This window comes from Felis catus, chromosome A2 (genome assembly GCF_018350175.1).
Source record: "Felis catus isolate Fca126 chromosome A2, F.catus_Fca126_mat1.0, whole genome shotgun sequence".
NCBI lineage: Eukaryota > Metazoa > Chordata > Mammalia > Carnivora > Felidae > Felis > Felis catus.
In genome coordinates, this window is record NC_058369.1 from 93,723,753 (window position 1) to 93,750,163 (window position 26,411).

Genomic DNA, 26,411 nt, shown 5'->3' on the forward strand with positions numbered 1-26,411 from the left:
TTGGAAGAAGAAATGGATATAGGAGCTGAATTCTTCCGAAAATGAAGAGAAATGACATATACACAGTCAAGGACTTTAAGAAGCAGAACTAATGAGAGGTAGAATATGTAACAAGAGATTCAAAACTCAGAGTTCCTTTCTTTAGCTAGGCAGGAAGGAAAATAGTCTGTATTAATCAATGAAGAAATAAGACAAGTCCTACTTCTCTTCCATTCTCAGTAGCTTGGGAGGGCTTTTCCTCCACATTTGTTTTGACGCTTGGGGAGGAGAACAGTCAACCTAGAGAAGCTGTCTCAGCATGAAGTCAGTGACATGGCCACATTAGGGAGAGAGAGGGCCTGAATAGAGATCTCTAATTTGGCTAAGATGACATGGAAAAAAAAAAAAAAAAAAAAAACACAGAAATTCTCACATGCCCTAAAGAGGGTCATGGAAGGTAACTGATGAGATGTCTGGTGATCGATGGGATGACTAACAGGAGTTAACACCTGTATCTGAAGGCCTCAGACGTTGTAAGCTAGTAAGCAAAAGAGAATCATAGCCACACCTCTGTGGCAACCACTGTGCTTGGAAGAACTGAGTTAGGGTCAAAACGGCAGGTAGGACCATAGGCCCTGTCCAAGCCAAGAGAGGAGAGACCTCATGTTCTTCAGCCTCAAACTCCAGCAGAGTATGCCAGCACATCTAGCTATTAAAGGCTGTAAGAATCACTGCAGAACCCAGCAATGAATCCAGAGAGTAGCACAAGGACACACACAGACACACACAACTACAGCCCTTTTTCTGATGCCAAGGAAGACAGTGAGCACCTTTTTACACTCTGACTCCATTTCAGGGAGAAATATGAAAAGCAAGTAGAATCCTGAAACACTGAACATAAACCTGAAGGGGCCGGTTTTAACCCAGTCAGTAGCTTGTGACCAAGATCAGATCACTTGTAAGACATGAAAAAGCTGTTTCTTTATATATCTGAAGGTGGAGACCTTTGTAAGACATACACTGAGTGCTTAAATCAGATAAAATATCTTCATACAGTTATAGATTCTTCCCTAACTATAAGTTAGGGGAGTCCAAATTAGCTTTGCCCTAGCTATGAAATCAATCTCAAATCTTGCATTAGAAACAGAGTTCTGACACTACGGTCTGTTTTGAAGAGGATTTAGGTCAGTGGTAGGAGACACATGAAACCACACTGTGGTACTGATGGCCAAACAGGAGAGGCCCACAACATAGCTGAGAAAAATCAGCAGATCAAATGGTGAAACATCACAATACCCTAATTCTAGGTCACTGGCAGGGGGCCACCTCTTCCTCCTGGGAACCAGATCCTATCTGGGCCAGGAGTCCAGGCTTGTGCAGGTTCAGTGGCAAAAACTGTGCTGGGTTGAGCAGTGGAGATAGAGCAAGTCCACGGTCCTCTGCTCCAGTGTGTCCTACAAGCCAAGGCCCCCTGATAGAGTCATGCTTGATGTACAGGTTGACAGAAGAACAAGTAGATAATCCTTTTTTCACTTAATGGTCTTTTATGACTCCGGATTTAAGATTCTAATGCAGCAAAGAAAACCATATTTATACATGAAAAGAACATACCTACAGCCTGACAAAAGGAAAAAAAAAAAACCTTCAAATCTTTGTCAGACTTCCGTAGGAAAAAAGTAACAAAGAACAATCTCGATTAAACCCTGTTTTAATAAAAGTTCTTTCCTAGTTTTCTATTGTCCTTGTTACTATGACCAATGATCCCACTAGTAATAACTGACATGTACAAGTGCTTAGCATTTTCCAGGCACTAGGCTACAATATTATCATACATTATATATCCTTCGATTCTTAAAACAATCCTATGAAGAAGGTATTGGTTGTATCCTCATCTTATAGATAGAACTGAGTTTCAGTGAGAGATTAATATAGAAGATACATGCCAAATAAGTTATTATGAAACAGAAATTTAGAACCAAGAATTTTCATTTCAGAGCCCAAATGCTTTACCAGTTAATAGTAATACCTCCCATATGACTTATATAAGACTAAGTACATAGAAGGCTTTTTGCATATGTCACCTTGGTATGCCTTCAAACAACCATGTGAGGTAGGGACTAGTATTATCCTTATTTTTTTAAGGGAACAAAACTAAGATTAGACATGTAGTAAGCCCAAGACAATCTCTAGCAACAGAGAAATGGAGAATCAAATTTGGAGACAGAATTTAAGCTACCTGTTCATAATAGACACTCTCTTATGATTAGGGATTTTTTATGCATAATTTTACAGAAAACCAAGTATCTGTGAATCTGGTAAAAACAGAACAAAAAAACCACACCTTCCAAACCTGACTAATTAAATGACTAGGTCACCATTTCACTTCAAACTAGTCAATATGTGACTATATGTCATATTTATACCTCCATATTGGTAGGGGCATACCTCACCTTAAATCCATCTTCTCCCCCAGGTGCCAATGCCCAATATGACTAGTCTCTTTGTTGAAAGACTATCCAGAGAGAAAAGCACCCTATGCTTCAGTCACCAAGTGACACAGAAAGTTTAAAAGAAAAACAAAGTAAGATATATCTTTAGGTAGTGACCACGCACTTTGATTGCTCAGGAGTAGCCCAATGTACATCCGTTATCCCCAGGGGCGTGTCCTGTTTAACGTTTCTCCAAGACAAAAGCATCACAATTGGTAGTATGTATCATATGATTACCCCAATCGTAAGTGCAAAAAGATCGAGCTTCTCCCCTTTATCAACTCTGAATTTAGGAAAGTCGTCAGTTACATGGTCATCCATGCCTGGGACCTAGGCAGCCTTGTGGCAGAGATCCAGGCTGGGATAAGACAGAAGGTATAGGAAAGGAAGGGTAGGAGCCCCAGCACTGGATGATCAAGTTCTCCTTACCAAGGCACTGCTGCACAAACCACACTCGAAATCTGTCAGTATGTATTTTCTAGATTTTTAAGTTCAGCTTTAAAATTGGTTCTCAAGAGAAAACAGGATTGTATAGGTGAACATGCACTTTATTGGCAAAATTTTAGAATTCATTGCTTTAAATGCGAGGAATATGTATATTCATAATTTAATACAGGAAGATTGATACTATAACTACTGAGAAATATACAAAATCTACGGTAATATGTTCTCAAAATACTTTATTTTCCTGTTTAAAATTTAAGGAACCACAAATAATACATGCAGAATGGATTTTCAACTTTTTAAAACTGTTTTTATTTTCATCATTTCATTTGTTCCCCTATAACATCTGGTAGAAAACAGGGAAGATAAAATTCTCTTATTACTGATGTATTTTTAAAATTGCATCTGTGCCTTATTCTCAATAATACATATCTCAGAAACCAGAAATAGTCCCTTTAAATAAAAACCTATCACAAGTTTGAGCAAAATGGGGGTGGTCCTGTGTCATTTTTTATTTCAGTCTCCAAATCCCTTTTAAAAAGCTAACAAAAATCAGAGTTACTGTTAATTGGTTCAGGGTTTCTTTTGTGGGTGATAAAAATGTTCCAAAATTGTGCAAAAGTTGCACAACTCTATTAATATACCAAAAATCATTACACTGTGCATTTTCCAGTGGATGAATTACAGGATATGTGAATTATATCTCAATAAAGCTGTTATTTTTAAAAGGCTAACTAGGTTATTATAGTGAATTGAAGGAGGCCACAGCTCTTAGACATTCCTGCCATCAAAAGGCAGATCTATTTGCCTTGCCCTTGAGTTTTGGTTGGCCTGTGACTGCTTTGAGTTACAACAGGCAGAAGAGATATTATGTCATTTTCAGGCCGAGCTTTTAAGAAATCTGGATGCTTTCATGTTGGTCTCCTGGAGACTTTAGTTGCTATGTAAGATCTTCAAATACCTTGAGGCTACTCTAGTCTGAAGAAGCCTATGTGAGCCATGTGAAGAGATAAAGGGATGCCTGGCAAGTCCCAGATGTTCCCACTCTCAACCATTCCAGTCACCTCACCTGCAGTTCCAACACTGTGAAACAGACAAGACACCCATAACATGCCATGCCTGAATCCATGACCCAAAAATACCAATAATAAATTGTTCTAAGGCAGTACACTTGGGGCATATTTATTATGCAGCAATAAACAGAATAGACTGTAAACAAGGTGATAAATTATCCTGTAAATCCCCAGTATAAAAACAAGTGTATTTAAAACACTGACAGCAGCAAAATCCTAGGGAAAACAACAACTAGGCTGGAAGAAGCAAAAGGAATACAGAGAACTCTGGTGGGCTCTAAAAACCAAGGGAGCTAGGAATCCCAAGTATTCATTCTCAAAGAGGTCTTCACTCAGAATGGAAGACTCAAATGGCCAAACAGAGGACACTCATAACCACTGGGAAACTTCACAAGTTCCTATTAGTAGGTGTATACAAGAGGATTGCAGAAAAGTCTGGGGGTGCTGGGGCAGCCTGAAGCAGCCAGGATTTCAAAAATAGTCAACACTCTACAATGAACAGAAACTGGTCAGAGCAGATCACCTCTTCTTTGGGGTAAAAACTATTGGGTATGAAAGAGAAAGCAGATTTACATCCTAATGAAAAAAAAAAGCTGCAGAGGTGATCTAAGAATTAAAGATATAGCTATGCAGATAAGTTTTTTTTTTAATTTATTACAGTGAAACCTAAGAGGAAATCTAGTTTTGAAGCTGGAAAAGCAATTGTGACCTTCATTTCTGCTCAACAGGCACTTTCTCCTCAAATACAGGAAATTCTGTCCTACTTAATATCAACAATGAAAAAAATTGCAGTTAAAGCCAATTAAAAATATTGCAAGATAAAAGGTGAAATCTAAATTATATACTAATTATATACTTTTGAAATACTTACATATACTTTTATATACTTATGAAAATGAAATCACATCAGAAAAAAATATGACTAGTGAACAAAAAGTTAGAACCCAGTATTACCCAAAAAAATGAAGTATAGAAGCTATCAAATAAAACATCAATCTAAATTTTACATCATAAATGTTGAGGCATTCAGGATGGTTAAGCAAAAGAGTTGGTGTAAAGAGACAAATGAAGATTACTCTAGAAGGAATCCAAGTAGAAACAGACACCACAGAATGAACCACTGTAGAAATAAAGAGGAAAAGTTAAGGGATGCCTGAGTGGCTCAGTCCATTGTGTCCAATTTCGGCTCAGGTCATGATCTCATGGTTCGTGGGTCCGAGCCCTGCATTGGGCTCTGTGCTCACAGCTCACAGCCTGGAGCCTGCTTTAAATTCTGCCTTCCTCTCATTCTCTGTTCCCACCCACTCGCACTCTGTCTCTGTCTCTCCAAAATAAATGTTAAAAAAATTTTTTAATAATTTTTTTGGATAGAACACCAAAGGAAAGGCAAAAAAAAAAGCAAAAATAAGTGGGACTATATGAAACTGAAAACTTCACAGAAAAAATTAACAAAATCAAAAAACAACCTAAGGAATGTATCCATTCCTGTATTAACTCTGGTAAAGAGTTAATATCCAAAATACATAAGGAACCACTACAGCCTAGAAGAAAACAAGCAAAAAACAATCTGATTAATAATGAGCAGAGGAACATAATATACTTTTTCAAAGGCAACAATGGTTACTAAGAACAAGAAATGATTCTCAACATGACTTCATCAGTTAAATGCAAATTAAAGCCACAATGATAGGAGATATAACCTCTTACCTGTTAGAAAGCTATCCTCAAAGAGACAAAAAATATTGGCAATGATATGGAGAAAAGGAAACCCTTGTGCATTGTTGGTTGGAATTTAAGTTGATATAGTCACTATGGAAACAGTATGGAAGTTCCTCAAAAACTTACAAATAGAATTACCATGTTATCTAACAATCCCACTTCCAGGTATGTACCCTCGAGCTCCCATTGCTGGTCCTCCCAATAATTTTGTGAGACAGAGAAGAAAAAAAGAAAAACAATTCTCTTTCAGAAACTCAGACTGTGTTACCTGCAACTACCAATTTCCATCAGTCAATAAAAAAAAAAGTGATACTCAGGGACCTGTGGACTCTAACCAAATATTTAACATTCAAGAAATCCTACTCCCAGAATTAGAGTAGAGAGAGAATAAGGCTTAAAAAGTATTCAAATAAGGTCTTAAAACTTTCTTGAGTTGGCAACAGACAAACCTATATATTCAAGAAGCTAAGTGGTCTAAAAATTGGAGAGACTCAAGGAAATCCACCCCAAAATTCATCACAATGAAACTTCCAAATAAGAAAAACAAATAAGAGATTTGGAAAGCTGCATAAGAGAAATGACACCTCCTTGCAAGAGAAAAACATCTGCACGACAGTCTATTTTATATTAGAAAACATGGAGTCCAGAAAGTGGCACAACATTTTTCAAATGCTTAAAGAAATAAATTATCAGCCCAGAATCCTACATCCAATGAAAATAGCTTCCAGCAATTAAGGGGAAATCAAAACCCTCTCAGATGATGCAAAACTAAAAGAACTTGTTACCAGCATACCTACCCTAAAAGAATTGATAGAGGAAGCTGAATTTATTATTTTAAATCTTCCAAAAAGAGGATATTCTGATCTGTTTTTTTTCTAGAATTGACCAAAAATAAAAGAGTGAGCACCAATTCTAGACCATCTCTTCTAGAAACCAGAGGAGCATATACTTCAATTAGTTTTATGAAGTTAGCATTACTCTCAAAGAGAAACCCAGAAAAAGACAGTACTAAGAAAACTAGAGACAAGTAGTTCTCAAGAATATACATGTGAAAGTCCTGACAATATTAATATATAGATTCAGGAAAGTATCAGAATTATTATATTCCATGGCCAAATGGGATTTATTTCAGGTGTACAAGTCTGATTCAATATTTGGGTTGGGGAGTGGGGGTCAACCCTCTAATCCACATTTTCCTATCACTATTTGTTTTCATGAACCCACCAAGCTGAGCTGCACATAACTATTGCTGTTCTACCACATTTTCCCATTCAAATTCTACTCTACCATCCCCTGTGGAACAACTGACAGGCTCTGGCCCATCTTTGAATTCCAGCTCACTGATAATAGCAATTTTTTTTTTAATCATCTGTTGAACTATCTAGGGAAATTCATTTTATCTCTGTAACCAAATCATAAGCTCTTAGACAAAAACTGGTAATAAATGCCTTTTAGGGCCCAGCACAGCTAGCCACCACTGGATTAATTCATCCATTCATGAAGAAAGTATTATTAAGCACTTATTATATATCAAATACTATGCTATTACTACAAAATAAAACAGTGAACGAAAGAGACATGAGCACTATCACTATTCTTACAGAACTTCTATTTAGTAAGAGTAGGAATTACTTTTCAGCACTTTTAGTAAAGTATCCTCAGTGGGAAGATGGGGAAAGGTTCATGTCCTAGAGGAGGAAGCAGCAGCAGTGCAATTAGGATGAGGGTTCAGAATAGCAGATACCATTTACTCTTTAAGTGAATAATTGGATCAGGGAGAAAAGGAAGAATAAAAAGAAAGAGGAAGAGGCAGGCATTAAAAGCTTGTAATTACACATTCCTGGACTTTGGTTACATAAAACAGAGACAGACACACTCCTATATACCAGACTGTCCACCTATATACATATATAGGTACGTATAACACCTACGTATGTATATAGGAACATATACACCTATACACATACTATAGCAATAATAAGGTCTGATGCTAACTCATAAATCTATAGTCCTTTATTTTCAGCAGCAATCCACCACAACATTTCCATTACATACTTGAATTAGTGGACATCTAAGCACAACAAGTTCGTTACTTTCTTTACTCAATTAACAATTATTAGGAGATGTACAGATTCCGCCCCCCCCCCACACACACACACAAATTCACAAAATTATAGAGAGAAAAGTAAAGTGTATTGAGGCAGAAAGGGCATTTAACAAATTTCAACTTCTATCCATGACAAAAAATGCTCTGAAAAGTACAAATAGAGGCAAACTCCCTCAATTTGGTAAAGAATATATATGAAATTCTACTGTTAACATTACTGTCAATAGTTATAGACCGAGTATTTTCTCCCTTGTTCCCATTGCAAATAATGCAAGGCTATATGCTCTCAGCACTCTTATTTTAACACTGTACTGGAAATTCTAGCAAGTCAAGAAAATCAAATATAAATCAAAATTGGAGGTGGGGGTGGCAAACTGTCCATCCTGGTAAGTGGCGTAATTGTCTATGTAGAAAATCCCAAGATATCAACAACAAAAACTTCTAGAACTCATGAGTGACTTCAATAAGGTCAAAGGATACAAGACTAAAGTACAAAAATCAAGTTTAGTTCTATAAATAATGAACACATGGACACTAAAATGAAAGTACGCTTATAATCAACCGCTTCCAAAAAATGAATTTAAATATAACAATACATTTAAATCTAACAAAAGATATAGGGTGCTTGTATGCTGAAAACTATGAAACAATGACAAAAAAAGAGAGCTAAAGAAATGGAGAAGCATAGGTGTTGGATTGGAAGACTCAATCTAGCATAGAGGTGAATTCTTCCTCAACTTTAGATACAACTTTAATGCAATTGGCCTGAAAGTCCAAGATTTTTTGTAAATATGGACAAGATTAGTTTTGAAGTTTGTATGTGAAGACAGAAGAACTAAAATAGATAACACAATTTTGAGAAAGCATAAAGTGGTAGGAGTAGGAATACTGATTTTAAAACATATTTTATAGCTACAGGAACCAAGATGATGTGGTATTAAGCAAAGGATAAACACACAGATCAGTGGAAGAATCCAAAAATAGATGCATGCAAATATCAACAACTGATTTTGAGAAAAGTGCAGAAGTGACTCAATTAAAAAAGATAACCTTTTGAACAAATGGTTCTAGAGCAAGACATCTATAGAAAAACAAAAACTCTTTACCTAAGTCTCACACCTTTAACAAACAAACAGACAAACAAAAAACCCTCAAAATGGATCGTAGACTTCAATCTAAATTATAAAACTATGAAAATGTTTTGGAGGAGGACAAAAATTTGGGGATATAGAATTAGATGAGGGATTCTTTGGTGGGATAGTAAAAGTAAAATCCATAAAAGAAAAAACTAATAATTTGAGTTCAAAGTTAACAGAGTATTTTGCAGAGTAAAAGTTATGATGAAAAGAAAAGCTACCAAGGGGAATAAAGTATTTGCAAAATAGAAGGACCAGTACCTGCCATTCAAAGAACACTCAAAACTGAAAAGTAAGCAATTATCTAATTAGAAATTGGGCAAATAATCATGAACTGATTATTACAGCAACAGATGGCAAGTGTGATGATCTGAATGTTTGTGTCCTCCTCAAACGCAAATGTTAGAATCCCAAAGCCCCATGTGATGGTAATTCAAAGTGGAGACTTTGGGTGTGCTTAGATCATGAAGGTGGAGCCCATAAGTACAGAATTGGTATTTTTATTAAAAAGGCCCCACAGAGTGCTCTAGCCTTTCTACCATGTCAGTGCATAGTGATAAGGTGATAGCTATGAACAAGGAAGAGGGCTCTTATCAGAATGTGACAATGTTGGCATCTTGACCCTGGACTCCCAGCTTCCAAAACTGTGAGAATAAATCTTTGTTAATAGTCTGAGGGATTTTGTTATAGCAGCTCAAATAGACTAAAACACCAAGCATACACATGAAATATGTTCAACATTCATAGCCTTTAGGGAAATGCAAGTTGACACCACAACGAGAGGTTACAAAATGGCTAAAACAAAAAATAATGACAGCACCAAATGCTCATGAGGATGCTGAAAAACTGGATTACTCTTATATTGCTTGTGGGAATATATAATGGTACAGCCATCCTAGAAAATAATTTGTTCCTTTAAAAACTAAATATGCAACTACAGTTTGAACCAGCAGTTACACTCCTATAAATTTATCCCAGAGAAATGAAAATTTAGGTTCACATAAAAATCTGTATGTAAAAGTTTATAGAAGCTTTATTCCTGACAGTCCAAACTGGGAACAACCTAGATGTCCTCCAATGGGTGAACGGTTAACCAAACTACAGTATATCCATATCATGGATTACTAATCACCAATAAAATGGAAGGAATAATTGATACACTCAAGAACTAGGAGGAATCTCCAGAGAATTATGGTGAATGGAAAAAAGCCCATCCCACTAGTTAACATTCAGTTGTATTTCATTTAGATAACATTTTTAAATGGAAAATTTACAGAAATAGAGAACAGTAAGCGACTGCCAGAGGGTAATGAGAGGGTAGAGGCAGAAAGGAAGTGGGGAGGGCCATAAAAGGATAACTTGAAGAATTTTTGTATTGATGCAAATGTTTTGTAACAATGCCAGTATGCTGGTTGTCCTATCAACCAATAGTTTTACTAGCTACTCCCATTGGAACTGAGTAAAGGATTCATGGGATCTGTCTGTGTACTTTCTTACAAGTATGTGTGAATCAACAATTATCTGGAAGAGTGTTATTATTTTTAACATCCTGAAGACCAAATACACACATGCACACATACAGAAAGTTTAACAGAATGATTTTGTTAGTAGTAGTACTACAGATATTTTTAAGTGAAATAACTATAAAAAAGAAACTACTATAAAATATTAAGGCACATATATAATTGCATTAATATAGTTAGTAAGCATAGTTTTCAGAATAATTATTTTAAAAAAAATCAGAAAGGTTAAATAAAAACCCTATAATCATTTAAACTGGAGATTTAAGTATTATCTCATTTATTTTTCTTTCAGTAAGATATGCATTTCCTAGTTCCATCCACTGAAAGGGCCTAGAAGCAATGCTATTCCATCCTATGACTCAGATTGTCATCTCTAAATATCATTTCATGCTTAAGGGAAGTAAGTACAATGATACAATTGAGTAATTCCAGGTCTATGGCAAGAAATATACAAGAGGTTATCTTGCTGTACCTGAAAACAAGGTAAGACTTCCGAGGACCTATCAAAAGGACTCAGGAGTACCTTGAACAGCCCCTATAGTCCAAAGCTTGAATAACCTGAGTATCATGAAGAATACTTATTGCAATTGAATGAAACATAGTAAATACATAACATTCCATCAGGTCAAAATCATGTTTGAAAAAATTGTACCGATCACCATTAGACATTGCTAGCACACATTCCATCATTATAAAAATTTACAAAAGCAAAGTTGATGCATTTATCTTTACTTTCCTTTATGAACTCTATCTGAAGGTAACTCAGTAATTAATGAGGAATAATCTTCTTTATATAGTAAGCCGAGGTGACAAATGCAGAAGACATGGTAGAATTAGAAAAATCACCATTTTGCAACTCCTAATGAAATAATGGGTTGAGACAATGGTCATTCATGGGCTGCTAAAATGTTAAACTAAAGGATGGGGGCGCCTGGGTGGCGCAGTCGGTTAAGCGTCCGACTTCAGCCAGGTCACTATCTCGCGGTCCGGGAGTTCGAGCCCCGTGTCAGGCTCTGGGCTGATGGCTCAGAGCCTGGAGCCTGTTTCCGATTCTGTGTCTCCCTCTCTCTCTGCCCCTCCCCCGTTCATGCTCTGTCTCTCTCTGTCCCAAAAATAAATAAACGTTGAAAAAAAATAAATAAATAAACTAAAGGATGATGATGAACTCTTTAAATGGACAAATGAAGTTGACATCACCCAAACCCAACTGAAAAATTTTATCACTAAAATTGAACAATCCCACATCATGTTACTACTCATATTATGGAACAGAAGATATAGACTATGACCTATGAAATATTCTATTACAAAAATTGAACCTGAGTTTGATCAATTCTCTAGATGTCACTTTATAGGATATAGGGATAGAGAAACATGTTAAATAGTAATATAGCAATACAGTCAACCAAATCCCAAATGTGGGAAATGCTCAAGGGCAAATGATCTAGTTTATTTAAAAATTAAGTAAGAGGGAATGCTTTCTGACATTAAGAGTTTACAGACACATTAACTAAACGCTATATATAGACTTTGGGGTGTGGGGTGTGGTGGGGAAAGATTCTAATGCAACCCAACCAACAATTCAAAGATTTTTGGGGAATGATTAGGGAAAACAATACAAAATGGGTATTATATGACACCAGTTTGTTCACTGTGGTCTTGTTTAAACTAAGTCCTTACCTATTCATGATATCTAGTGACTTATTAATAAAAACAAATGAGATTTGCTTTAAAATAGTCGATCAAAAATAAAGATTAAACAAAAAATAAATAAATAAATAAAGATTAAACATGTTGATGGCTGAAGCTAGATTTGGGGTATATGATGGTTCATTGTATGAGCATCTCTAGTTTTGTTTGGTTTTGAAATTTTCCAGGATGAAAAACTGTTTTTCAAGATCACACAATTTTATTTATTCATTCATTTGACAAACTGAGCACATACTTTTCGCAGATGAAAGTAAGTAAAATGCAAGCCTTTCTTTCAAGAAGCCCACAGTCTAGTAGTGAGGAAAAACAGAAAACAAAAGAAGTGTAATGAAATATGGTATTTGCTGAAGTAAGTACATTATAGTTCCAGTGGAGGCACATTGCCAGAGAAACAATATGCCCCTGGAGATATGGATATGTATTTCACAGAGGAGGTGATACTCTGTCTTTAAGAATTTATAGGAGTCCAGCCTCAGCAATAAGACAACAGAAAGTAAAATGCATCCAAATTGGCAAGGAAAAAGTCAAATTTTCACTATTTGCAGACAACATGATACTCTATGTAAAGAGCCCTAAAGACTCCACCAAAAAAACTGCCAAAATTGATACAGAAATTCAATAAAGTCATAGGATACAAAAATCAATGGACAGAAATCAGTTGCATTCCTGTATGTCAATGATGAAGCAGCAGAAAGAGCAATCAAGGAACTGATCCCATCTACAATTATACCAAAAACTGTAAGATACCTAGGAATAAATCTAACCAAGGAGGCAAAAAATTCATACTCTGAAAATTATATAACACTGATGAATTAAAGATGAGACAATGGAAAAAAATCCATGCAGATCGACTGAAAGAATATTGTTAAAATGTCTATACTACCTAAAGCCATCTATACATTTAATATAATCCCTATCAAAATACCACCAACGTTTTTTCACAAAGCTAGAACAAACAATCCCAAAATTCGCACAAACTACAAAAGATCCCTAATAGCCAAAGCAATCTTGAGAAAGAAAAGCAAAGCCAACGGCATCACAATTCCAGACTTCAAGGTATATTACACAGCTGTAGTGATCAAGACATTATGGTACTGGCACAAAAATAGACACAGATATCAATGGAACAGAATAAAAAACCCAGAAATAGACCCACAACTATATGGTTATTCCTCTTTGACAAAGCAGGAAAGATTATCCAATGGGAAAAAAAGTCTTTTCAACAAATGGTATTGGGGAAACTGGACAGCTACATGAAGAATGAAACTGGACCACTTCCTTACACCATACAGAAAACTGAATTCAAAATGGATTAAAATCTAAATATGAGAAAGGAAGCCATCATAATCCTAAAGGAGAACACAGGTAGCAATCTCTTTGTCATTGGCTGTATCAACTTTTACCTAGAAATGTCTCCTGATGCAAGGGAAACAAAAGCAAAAATTTACCATTGGGATCTCATCAAGATAAAGTTTCTGCACAGTGAAGGAAACAATCAACGAAACTAAAAGGCAACCTTTGGAATGGGAGAAGCTATTTGCAAATAAGCTATTGGATAAAGGACTAGTATCCAAAAATCTATAAAGAGCTTATCAAACTCAACACCTAAAAAATAATCCAGTTAAAAAAAATGGGCAGAAGACATGAATAAGCATTTTTACAAAGATGACATCCAGATGGCAAAAAGACATGAAAAGATACTCAACCTCACTCATCATCAGGGAAAAACAAATCAAAACTGCAATGAGGCATCACCTCACACCAGTCAAATGGCTAAAATTTAACAACTCAGGAAACAATAGATGTTGGCGAGAATGCAGAGAAATGAGAACCCTCTTACACTGTTGGTGGGAATGCAAACTGGTGCAGCCACTCTGCAAAACAGTATGGAGTGTCTTCAAAAAGCTAAAAATCAAACTACCCTAGGATTTAGCAATACTACTAGTATTTACCCAAAGGATACAAAAATACTGATTCAAGGGATACATGCACCCTGATGGTCATAGCACCACTATCAACAACAGCCAAAGGGAAGAGCCCAAATGTCCATCGGCTAAATGAATGAATGAGGAGATGTGCACATATATATTTTATATTTTATTTATATAAAGAATGAAAGAAGAATAAAAAAGAATGAAATCTTGCCATTTCAAGGGCATGGCTGAAACTACACAGTATTATGCTAAGCGAAATAAGTTGTCCAGAGAAAGACAAATACCCTAAGATTTCACTCATATGTAGAATTTCAGAAACAAAACAAATCAGGGTGCCTGGATCAGGGCTGTCAAGTCATGATATCACAGTTTGTGGGTTTGAGCCCCACATAGGGTCTATGCTGACAGCTCAGAGCCTAGAGCCTGCTTCAGATTCTTCTCTCTCTCTCTCTGCCCCTTCCCCACTCACATTCAATCTCTCAAAAATAAACAAACATTAAATTAAAAAATGAACAAGACAAACATAGTGGGGAGGAAAGAGGTAAACCGTAAAACTATAGAGAACTCAGAGCTGCTAGAGGGGAGGTAGGTAGAATCTGGGCTAGATGGGTGATAGCTATTAAGGAGGGCACTTGCTATGTGAGCACTGGGTATTGAATGTAAGTGATGAATCACTAAGTTTTACACCTGAAGCTAATATTATACTCTATGTTAACCGGAATTAGGGAAAGAAAACATGCGATGTTTTATTTGATGTGAAAAGAGATCAGCTAGCAAATACTGCGATTGTAATTATCAAATGATAGGACTTTTACTCACTTAAACAGAACTACTTTTGGCAGTAACATATGTAAATACGTTTTAATAAATTAAAAGTATCAAGTTTGTGAAAGCAAATACTCCAAAATGAAAATAATACCTGAAAATCATCTAAATAAATATCTTTGAATTAATGAATAAAATGAAAGTAAATAATCAGATAGTTTAAGAATATGTACTTTAAGAGAGTCTGGAGAATTGAAAAAGGCTTCATTCATTCTAAGTTATCTACTTATACAATTTGTCTATTTTATCTTTTCATCCTTTTATAGGAGAAAGTTTATGATTTACATCTATAGAAAAACGAATAACATCTATGATAAAATTTATCTCATTCCAGCAAGAACTCCAAAAACTTTGTAAATTTTTAATTAAAAAAGACAACGATTTAAAATAAATACTTTCTAAAAAATTAACATTGATATTTAATTATCATTTATCAAAAATTTCAATATATTTTAATTTCCTCTCAAGGTTGTTTTGTTTGAATTATGTCTGCTTCATAAATATGCACACCTTATAAATTTTTTTATTAGTCCTTCATTCAATACTGTATTTGACATTTTTACACATTATACTATATAAAATTTGTAAAATGAGCTACTTCAAAAATGAAAAAAAATTATAAGAGTTCACTCAGTTGATATAAAAAGGCATTCAGAGTGATAGTAATAATAACTCATATAGCACTTCCTATGTTTTTAGCACATTCTAGGTATTTCATCTGTTTATATCATTATATCCTCAGGACAACCTGTGAGATGTGTATTATTCTTAGTATGTATCCCCATTTTACATAAAGCAACTGAGACATAAAAAGTTTAAGTAACCTGACCAAGATCACATACTTATAAGTAACAACGATAGGCATAAAACCCAAATCGTTTGCTCTTAATCACTATCCAGACTTCCTCTTTAGTAGATGGAGTCATGTGTACATAAGCAGAGAGGTGTAGCACAATCACTACACTAGGAAACTATAAATGTTGCCATAATATATGGTGTGAGGTGGGAAATCAGAAGGGTCTGTCAGGAAATGAAAAATGGATGGGTAGTCAAAACGCAGACCATGAAGGGCTTCACACATCAAGTAAAGGACTTTCTATCATTTCAAGTAAGCAAGTACAAACCACCAAAGGGTTTTAAACAATGGAATGCCATGTATTGATTTATATACACTACAAAAATAACTTGGGCAGTGGTGAGCAGAATGGACAGAGAGAGAATCAATAAAGGGGGCAGAGAATTCAGTTAAGAAGTATATTGGTCCAAGACACACATTGTGAGGGCTAGAGTTATGGCACTGTCGATACATACAGACAAAAGACAACAGACTCCAAGGAGATTCAAGAAAAAGAGGCCAGAGAATCTGGAGAAAGATTCTGTATGGGAAGGAATGGGATGGGGGAGGGGAAATAAGGAAGTTTCAGGTAGCTAACTTGAGGGAGATGGGGGAGGCTTGCCATTAATGAGACTGGGAGCCCCTTGCAGAGGCAGGTCTTTATCATTTAAAAAAGGAGTTCACATTTGGCCAGGTGAGCCTGAATCTCAGAAGACAGACATGTATTTGGGAAACTTAATAGACTGGCAATATTTAAAGCGATTGAAACAAATGGGACTCACTTGAGAACCCTATGAAGAATAGTAAAAGCAAAAAGCAGACAAAAGATCATTGTTTTCCAAACTTCAGTTATTCAAGACCTTCCTTCAGATTTTTTCCCATGTTAGTGTATCACCTGTACTAATGTGTAATACTTTTCTTTGAACTGGCAGATCTAAACATTCTATCTCTAGTATTTAAAAAACCTAGTATTACAATAATACTGGAATAAGTGGAAAATTACCATTAAGATACATTTTAAGGATGGGTCAAGGTAAGTTCATTAATTGTAACAAATGGACCATTCAGGTAGGGAAAATTGATAGTGGGGAGGCTGTGCATGTGGGGGAGCAGGAGGTATAAGGAAAATCTCTTTACCTTCCTCTCCATGTTGCTATAAATCTGAAACTGCTCTAAAAAATTAAGCCTTTAAAATAAATACAATTTTAAACGTTTATATTTAACCCAGTATTACCTAGGATACTTCAGCATGTACTTCAGGTCCAGAGAGCTATTCTTTCTTTGTGAAAAGAATTTTTTCCTACCAAGACCAGGAAGACAAACTTACCACCATCTCAAATAGCACCAACTAAAAGTAACTTAAAAGGAGATAGAAATGAATTTTCACTGTGTGATAGGTTATTATTTAATGCCCTGTGAGTGACCTAAAGTCATCTCATGTGCTACCTTTGGAACACGGCCCACGATTTTGGAAAATTCTGCTTTATAGAAAAGATGAAGGAAGTGGTCCAGACACACGTTCCCAGGTGAACTACTCTAAAGGAGAACGGAGTCAGTGGACACAGAATTAACAGTGTCACATTACACAGAGTATCAAATAGTATAGAAAGGTCACTTTTGGGCTTTACACATGCACATTCAGGATGGTCCTACAGAGTAGAGATTATCAGAGGAAAATCACTTGTTCCTGAGTTATAGCTAAGGAATAGAGTGAGCTTGAAGATCTTACAGTTGTTACTGCCCATCAGGTGACTAATTTGAGCCTGGACCTAGCACTTGCTTTCTCTGACATTACATCCTCTTTTTCCTGTCCTCCACCCCAAGCCCACCATCCTCTTGCTGTGCCTAATGCTCTAGTAAAGGAATGCACCACACGTGTGTTGGGTCAGATCCCACACCTCTGGGGACCATTTGCAATTGACCACATTCTCCCAATCACCAGAGTATCTCCTCCCATAAAAGGCTGCATTGCCCAGGCCGGCCAGGCCCCCTCCGCCCTCCCCCCCCCCCCCCCGCCCCCGTCATAAGAAGCCAGAAGCAAGATAGGCAGTGATGTGGCAGTCAGTGAAAAATCGTGGGGGAGACACACACACACACACATATACGTACTTTAACTTACTATGACTCCACATAGCTCTGCTTACTTTCAGATAAAAAATGAAAGTTTTTCAGCATCTGAAAGATGCAGACTCTATTAGGGTTTTATTCATTAGCATAAAAAGCATTAGTGGCCTTTACTATTCCAAAGGTGATTGATCATCTTCCATCCCATCAGTTTTGCACATCCGACTCCTTTCAATATGGAGTCAAAAATTATTCTAATACATGTTCATCAAAACATTTGGCAAAAGAAAAAAATGAGCAAATCTGAAGGACTTTGTTTGCATTTCTTTTTTCACTAATCTCTTACAAAATGATATCTTTCTACTTTTCTTTATTGCCAAGTCCCTTAGACCGTATGTGTCACCTAAATTAAATGTCCTAAATACACAGTTTCCTTTCAATTGTACTTATGAAACTAGTTTAGGCAAAGACTTGTATAGAATCTGAAAGGAGTTTTAACTTCTTAGACTCAACAGTTTTCATCCAAAATAGGCTTTAGTATTTTTAAGCCTCACTCTCACTGAAAACATACTCATGTTAATGATATAAAATAGATGATAAACAGATGTGAACAGAACTAGAATTTTGCAAAAAACATTTCATCTTCCAAATGTCCAAACTCAATTTAAAACTTAAACACAAAATTTAGACAACTATTTTCATAAAGACTTGAGCACTGTACATAATCAAGAAATAAGAAATTTTGTTTTACCAAACTACAATAAAAGTACCCAAGCACAGGAAACATTTGCACTGAAATCAAATGCAATGCTCATTCCACTGCAGAGCAGAATTTCTAAAAAGTTGTAGAACATATATTGGCCTTTTTCTAATCTACCAAATGAAAACCAACAAGCACAAAGTATATTTCCAAGTAATAAAAGAACTACAAGAATATAGGAAGCACCACAATCCTGAGAGGCAGAGATGTTGGGGGGGGAGTGGGGGTTGGAAGGACGAAGGGCAGGCTTTAAGCTATGACTTTGCCATTTGTGCATGTATCCCTACATGTGTATTCCTGCACTGTCTTCCTTTCTCACTGCTGCCTCTTGCCACAGCCCCTTATAGGTTGGGGGGGGGGGGATGCAGTTGTACCAGCTTTTCCCTATCATTTTTATGTCACCTGCATCCAGCCCAGTATCTAGCATGGATAGGATGCTCAAGTACCATCTGTTGCAGGATTACCATAGCTTTTTACATGATGGGGAAAAAAATTCCATTACTTCTAGCATTAAAAGAAAGATTATCATGGTCTGATAAATCATTCTTAGGCTGCAACTGAAAAGCTCTTTCAAGAGAGTACAGGACATTCGCTGCTGGTTTTGTTTGTTTTGTTTTGTTTTTCCCTAAATGGGGGCCTTAGTTGGGTTTCAGAAGCAGATTCAGAAAAGGAAATCTGCATGCAGAAAGTCATTTGGGAAGTGTTAATGGTGATGGAGTAAGGGCAGCAGGATTGGGTAGAGGAAGAAGAGGCCTTGGCTGACCCCATACAGAACTCAGGAGTGGGGAATGGTCCTTTAGAGGTGCCAAGGATTGAAGCAAAGGACCCTTATACCCCAGCCCAATCGCTGGATCTGGGTTCCTTGAGGAAAGAAGGGGAGTGAAAAAATCTTGGTGGAAGCAGCTACCTTCTGGAGAGAAATCAAGCTGTGAACCACTAGCAGCCCAAAACTCTGCTCATGAGTACAGGACTCTGAAGAGAGATCTGGGTGATGTTCCACAGCACCCAACACAACAGCCAAGATCATCAAGTGGAGAGACTCAGAGACCCCACGAGAAGCAATCTTTCTCATAGGCTAGCTATATAAAAAGGCATTGACAGGATCCAAGCCTACATCATCTGGTTTCTACATGGCAGCTCTCAGTTTGTCACAATCTGTCACTTCAGTCACTTAAAATTACTGCAGACAGGGAAAATTGCCCTCCCATTGAACTATGGGAAATCACAATTGCTAACAATCTTTGAGTCCAAATTGTGAGACTTCTTACAACATGAACAGCCTGAAGCTGAATGGTCCACTCAGAGTTAGGAAGACTAGCAGGAATGATTAAAAAGCATCCATTCAGAAAGCATTCCCGGACTCATCACCATCTGGTCAGATCTGATTATTACACAGTCAAGGAAACTCCTGCAGGAGACACCACAGGGAGAATTCTTCTGAGGCTGCCATTCAGCATTTATAACAGCAGTGCGGAAGAAGTGTGATGTACGACAGGTACCCTGTGCCAGGTCCCCTCACATCTGATCCACTCTAGCTACTCTCCTTCCATCAAGTCCAGAGAGATAGGAAGGTGCATGATAAAAGGAGCCAAGATGCATAGTTAAAAAAAAAAAAAGGAAGAAATATTTTCTAAGTTCTGGAATGCAGAGCTGCACGCCAACTTCCGTCCACACTGGTCACCAGCCTCCTCTCTCCAGCTAGGAACGCCAATGCCATTTTTCAAACATCCCAGATGCTTCCCTGCACGCAAGACTTCCTAACCAATTTTTCAAATTAAGCACAACCCTGAAATTTGGCTGCTCTCTCAGTCTGCTTTGAAAGAATGTCAGCAGTTTTGATATCTGCCACATTTTATTCACTGTAGGTTCAGGATCCCCACAGAACAAAAGCTACAAATAAAAGAGAAAGAGAATTAGGAAGGAGAAAGCCTGCTTTGGCAGGGCGCAAACTCTACTGAACTCACAATGGAGGGAGAGAAGACCTGCTGGGCTGAGATTCTTAGTTAGAGAAAAGGAGGATCAACAAATCTCACCAAGAAATCCCAAATGCAACTCAGAAAAGCTTTCAAAACTCGACCTTCTTTACAGATAATAAGCAGAAGGTATCAATTACATTTACATTAATGAGACTGAGCATTAAGAGCTGAGTAAATCAAAAAGCCTTCCTGGGCTTATTCAATCTTGAGAGATTTTACCCAAGACATTTAGCAAACTACAAACAAGATGATATGTGAAATAGGCTAATTTGACAATTCTTAAGCATTCATTTGTAGTCATCGGTAGCACTCAGGTAATCTCCCTACTCAAAATTTTGCAATGGGACCTATGGGCCAGTAGATGAGGAAATGTCTGGGCATTTGTTGGATCTTTCTTCCAAAGCTTGGAGGCTGACTGAGAAACTTCTCAAGTTTAACTACAGCATGCTGGCTGCAATACAGCCATCATCATCACAGCTGGCAATGCTCAGAGCTTTTAGATCAAATCCTGTTTACCTGATATATAATCTGTTTAACACATTTCCTTCATTATGTTATCATGTTAAGAGTTCTTATTCTACAGATCGAATGTATCTTGCATGTGACAGCCATGATTTAAACCAGCAGTTCTCAATCAGGGGTGATTTTGACATTTGGCAATGTCTAGAGATAATGCTGGCTGTCACAACTGTGGGGGAGGAGAATGTGCTAATGGCATCTAGTGGGTGAAGGCCAGGGACACAACTAACTATCCTACAATGCACAGGACAGGTCCCCACCACCACCACCAAACATACAATGAAATATCAATAGTGTCAAGGTCGAGGAACTCTGATTTAGACCTTGCTCTGGTTGAGAATGTAGAAGTGCTGTGGAAGAAAATGCTGGAAAACAGCTCAACTTTGTGCAAAATACATATATGATGGACAACAGAGCTTTTTTTCACTTGAAATCTACTAACCAGATATATTTTAGGATCTTGCACTATACAGAGTCTACATATTCTATAACACAGAAATATAAGCAATTAAAATGCCTGTGTTTCTACCTTTTCTGATCCCTGCCCAGGGATCTTGCTGTTCAAGAATTAGAACACCATTTCACTATTTTATAGGAACCCTGAACTCTCTTCCCCAGTTTAATGACTGGTTCACATTTGCTGCTTTGCCTAGTTTTATTGCTTTGTGCTTCAAACCAAAGGGCAGAGATGACTTTTCACTATTCAAAAGATGTACCTCTATGTCTAAAGAGGGAAACTCTTCTCAAATCCAAGACTAATAGGAATCATAATGCATGGTATTCCCCCATGCATTCTTACTTTGGAGCTCCTTCATTATGATGTTGGCTGCCTTCATCTTAACCCAGGTTATCTCTTCTTAGATATTTCCCCTTATCTTTCCACATGCACAAATTCTTAACGACAAACAGATGAAGTAAGTGTTTGAGAAAGACCGACGCTCTTGGTCATTTCCTTTCTTCTTTCGCTATTGTCTGCCAGTCAGATCGACCATTTACATATTCTCTCCCTCACTTCCTTTATGTAGTCAGCTGTCAGGGTCTGTATATTTTCACTTTGAACCATCTCTTCCACTCCATTTGTAACATCACATGCCATCTCTCAGACTCCCAGATCCCCTTATCTGATGTTCTGCTGAACCTGAGGCATTCCCTTTCCTCCCTAACACCATCCCAACTGCATTTTTATATAATACTCATTTTCATTAAACTTCATTCATTTTAACCTACCTGTGTTCTAGTTGTTGAAGACTTAAGGAGGTGTGGCAATATAGTACATTGGACAGGTTCCCCCAGAAATTCTGGTCTACCCCGAAACTCAGAATAAGACCTATTTGGAAATAGGATCTTTACAAATGTCATTAGTTGACATTGTACTGTATTAGGGTGAGATCTAAATCCAGTGACTTTTGTCCTTTTAAGATGAGGGCACACAGAGACACAGGGAGAGGCAGTGTGAAAATGGGGCCAGAGATTAGAATCATGCCTCACAATCCAGGAATCTAAAACATTGACAGCATCCACCAGAAGCTAGGAGAAAGGCAAGGAACAATTATTCCCTCAGAGCCTCCAGAAGGAGTCAATCTTGCCAATATCTTGACCTTGGACTTCTAGCATCCTGAACTATGAGAGAATAAATTTTTGTAGTTAAGTCACCCAGCTTATGGTAATTTGTTATGTCAGCCCTAGAAAACTAATACAGATGGCCATGAGAATATGCCCTACACCTCTCCATCTACAGGTAGTATAAAGCTCCCAGCTACTTCATTCTGATATCCACAGGGGCATTTGCCCCAAGGCCACCTTTCTCATGGGCTCTTCCAAGCCAGTGACCTACTGCAGCAGATGTGCAAAATAGACCAATTCCTGGGAGACACACAGTCCTTTGATGAGCCATGTTGTCTCAATGACTCTTTCACAGCCCTACCACATGTCTTTAGACTGACCAGTCCGGGACGCTGACACCCAACCTTCTTTCCTTCTCTTGGAATAGTCTTGTCTCCTGGTCTCATGGCTCTCCAACCTCCCCCAGCTCCCTTCCCATTTTTTTTTTCCTCATTAGAGTTTCCCTAATAAAATCTACACTCATTTAATTGTACCTTGGTGTCTATGCCTTGCCAAACTCAACATAACCCAGAAGGGAATTACAAAACCCAATTTCTATTTTAAACAGATTTCTTTGCCTGGTTTGTGGAGAATGGATTCAAATTTAACAAAATTGCAAGAGCAAAGACCAAATAGGAAGCTCATATAATAGCTAGAAGAGCAAGGCTTGCAGCTTGCAGTAGGCCAGTGGTAGCAGTGGCTATAGTGGTCAGATTCCAGATATACTTTGGCAACAAAAGGTAATGAATCCTGGTGATGGATTTATGTGAGGGTATGGGAAAATTGGCATCGAGATTGATTTCTTAATTTCTACCAAGAAGGAACACTAGGATATTGGTGGCATTCACTGAGAGGCAGAAGACTAAAAGAAAAGTAAATCCACAACTAAAAGATTAAAAGTTCAGTTTCATATATATGTAAAGATCAAAATTACTTGGAATTATCTAAACAAAGATTTCTCAGACAGGTATAAAGGTATGAAGCTAAAATTTCTCTATGAATTCAGGAAATATCAGAATATAGTGTTGAAAGCTGAGGAAGTAGTTAGAATCACCTGGAGGAAAAAAGATAGCATGAACAGCAAAAGGGTAGTCCTGAGGCCTTCCAAAATATAAAAGTCAAGAACACAAGAAACAGATGATGAATGCTAAGAAGGAATAATTACAGAGGTAGACGGAAAAGTGTGAACATGGTATCCATAAGCCAAAAGAAAAGAGCATTTGGAGGATGAGTGGAAGGTCAACTGGCCAAAAACTGCTATGAGTACAAGCAAGAGGATTTCAAATCATCTGCTGGGTTTGGAGACTGAGTCTTGGGTCATCTGCCATATTGGTGCAGTGGTGAGAACAGCAGCAAAGTAGGAATGGTCTAAAGAGAAAAGAAGACTTCAGGCTCAGTTGACACCAAGCTGGGAAACCTTTTTGCCCCAAACACATAGCACAGATAGAAGAAGCATGGTGTTCATAATAAGACGATACAGCCAAGGAGATTTCCATTTCATGTGGTATTTTTGAATGTATACTTAAGCACTTTCTCAACACTGCCTTAATAGTTTTAAAAAAATTAATTGTAACTGTGACAAAAAACAAGACACAGTTTTGTGTAGACTAGACAATCAACAGAAACATAGAACAGTAATGAGAGCAATACATACATTGGCTCAGAAATGAAAAGAAACAAAAGCATAGCAGAGGCACCAACACCCTTTCTGTCAAGCATCAAGTTCTGATCCCTTGGCATTGAGGGATACTTAACTCCCAAGAAACCAAGGCAACTTATTTAGTTGACATTCATTGGAATGACCATATCCACTTCTTAAATATTGAAATATTTCTGTACTACTTAGTAAATAGCCTGTATTCCAACCCCCTCCCACAAGGTGTTGTTTTAAACAAATCATTTAAGAATAAAGTTACATGTACAAATTATTGAGTCATCATATTCTTAGCTATTTGACTCTTTCTCATTTTACTACTTTCTGTAGTGAATACATTCCTGCTATAACCTAACTCTCCATGTCCTTTCCAAAAATCACTGGCACAACCTCACCAACTTTATTAGAAATGACATCATTCATTATGTTTAGGTCACTGGGGACCTTTGCCCATAATCTCAGTCTCTACTGCCATTTCACTTGGAAACTTGTGGTCCTTCCTTAAGAAAAAGTGGTCATTACAGATACTTAGACCTCAGAAATAAAGACTACCTATGTACTTTACCCTAAAGAAGTAATATTCAGGTATAAAGTCAATGAAAACTTTAAAAGAGTGATATTCAAACTGCAAACACCCAATATAATAAAGTTACTCTTTAAAGCAAAGGGACTAAAAATAAAATACAACAAAGTTTGTATGGGACATTACCCTGAATTTTTCACTGAATAAAAAAATTATTTCTTAAGTATTGCATATTTTTCATCTATGTGAGATCTATAAGCATATGTCTCCAAGTCATTATTGATACAGAAGTCTATATGGTCAGACACTAGGACTAAAGCACACATTATTTTGTGAGTGCTCTGCCCAAATGAAACCAGAGCAACGAAACATTAAAGGAGAATCACTGTGGACTCGGAATCCCTCATATACCAATGATCCTGGGGAGGTTTGGGGATCCATACAAAGGCACTCCCTGTCCCACAACAAGAGCACTAGGTATTTTTGTTTGTAGTAATGAAGTAGCCATAAATATACCTCATGTTGCACAAATACTCCAGCTACCTGGATAAAGAGCATGCATGCCAAAGAGGGGAAAAAATCAAACAGAATGCATTTCTATATTAATAACTCTGTCTTAATAGCAATACCAAGGGCCATGTAGCTTTCTGGCCAGGGTTTAAGATATCAGTGGAGGCCATCTACACCAGGCAGAAAAATAAATCTTCAGAATATTCAAAAGATCCATGTCCTGTTTGAAGAATACACAAGGGGAGAGACAAAAGTTTCCCCTGACTTTCAAGTGCACTTGGGCTGCCAGCAAGTCCGAGTAATGAGTGGCCAGACCCCACACGTGCTCTGCTCTCTGTTCACTGGGCAGGCATTTGTCAAGGTGTAAATTATTTATAGTGGTCTGCAAATGCTCTGAAAAGTTACTTCATTTTCTTAAAAATAACAGAAAAAAATGCTGAGACAAGTATTAGATGAAATAGGAGCTTAGTAAAGGTATATTCCAAGAATTAAAGGTTGCCTTGATTGGAAAACACACACACGTGCATAAATCTTGCCAATACCAAATGAAACATCTGATTCTAATTATTCAATTCTCACTTTCTTGTCACTTTAGACTCTAAGGACATGAATAACAATATTTAAATGTAAGCATTGAAAATAGACAATGGCTTAAGGCCTCATCATTTTAACATATCTTCACTGAGAACAGATACCCCAAAAATGCATAATTAGATAATTACTTTGTAGTGACTCCATCTCTTAAAGATTCTCAAGAATACTAAAAACTTAAGAACAAAAATGCAGCACTTTTAACTCTTCACTGAAACTCAATTGTAAGGTAACAGTACAGTGACACTGACTTTTTTATTTTTTCGTTCTGTTTTATAGGTGTAAGAAAGGGGGAGAGGAAACCAATTATCTGTGTTAACCAGCAAATTCATGGTCAGAATGCTGTCCACAGCAAGTGACAAAATACTTGATCATGTGAAGCTTAAGTAATAAAGTTATCCCATTTCTTCATTTAACAAGAAGTTTCAAGTAGCAGTT

At 37.1% G+C, this 26,411-nt stretch overlaps 1 long non-coding RNA gene across 1 annotated transcript in view; it reads right to left on the bottom strand.

The window, feature by feature from the left end:
* LOC123383873 overlaps positions 1–26,411 on the bottom strand; it is a 50,106-nt gene that overhangs the window by 23,358 nt on the left and 337 nt on the right. The window lies entirely within an intron of this gene.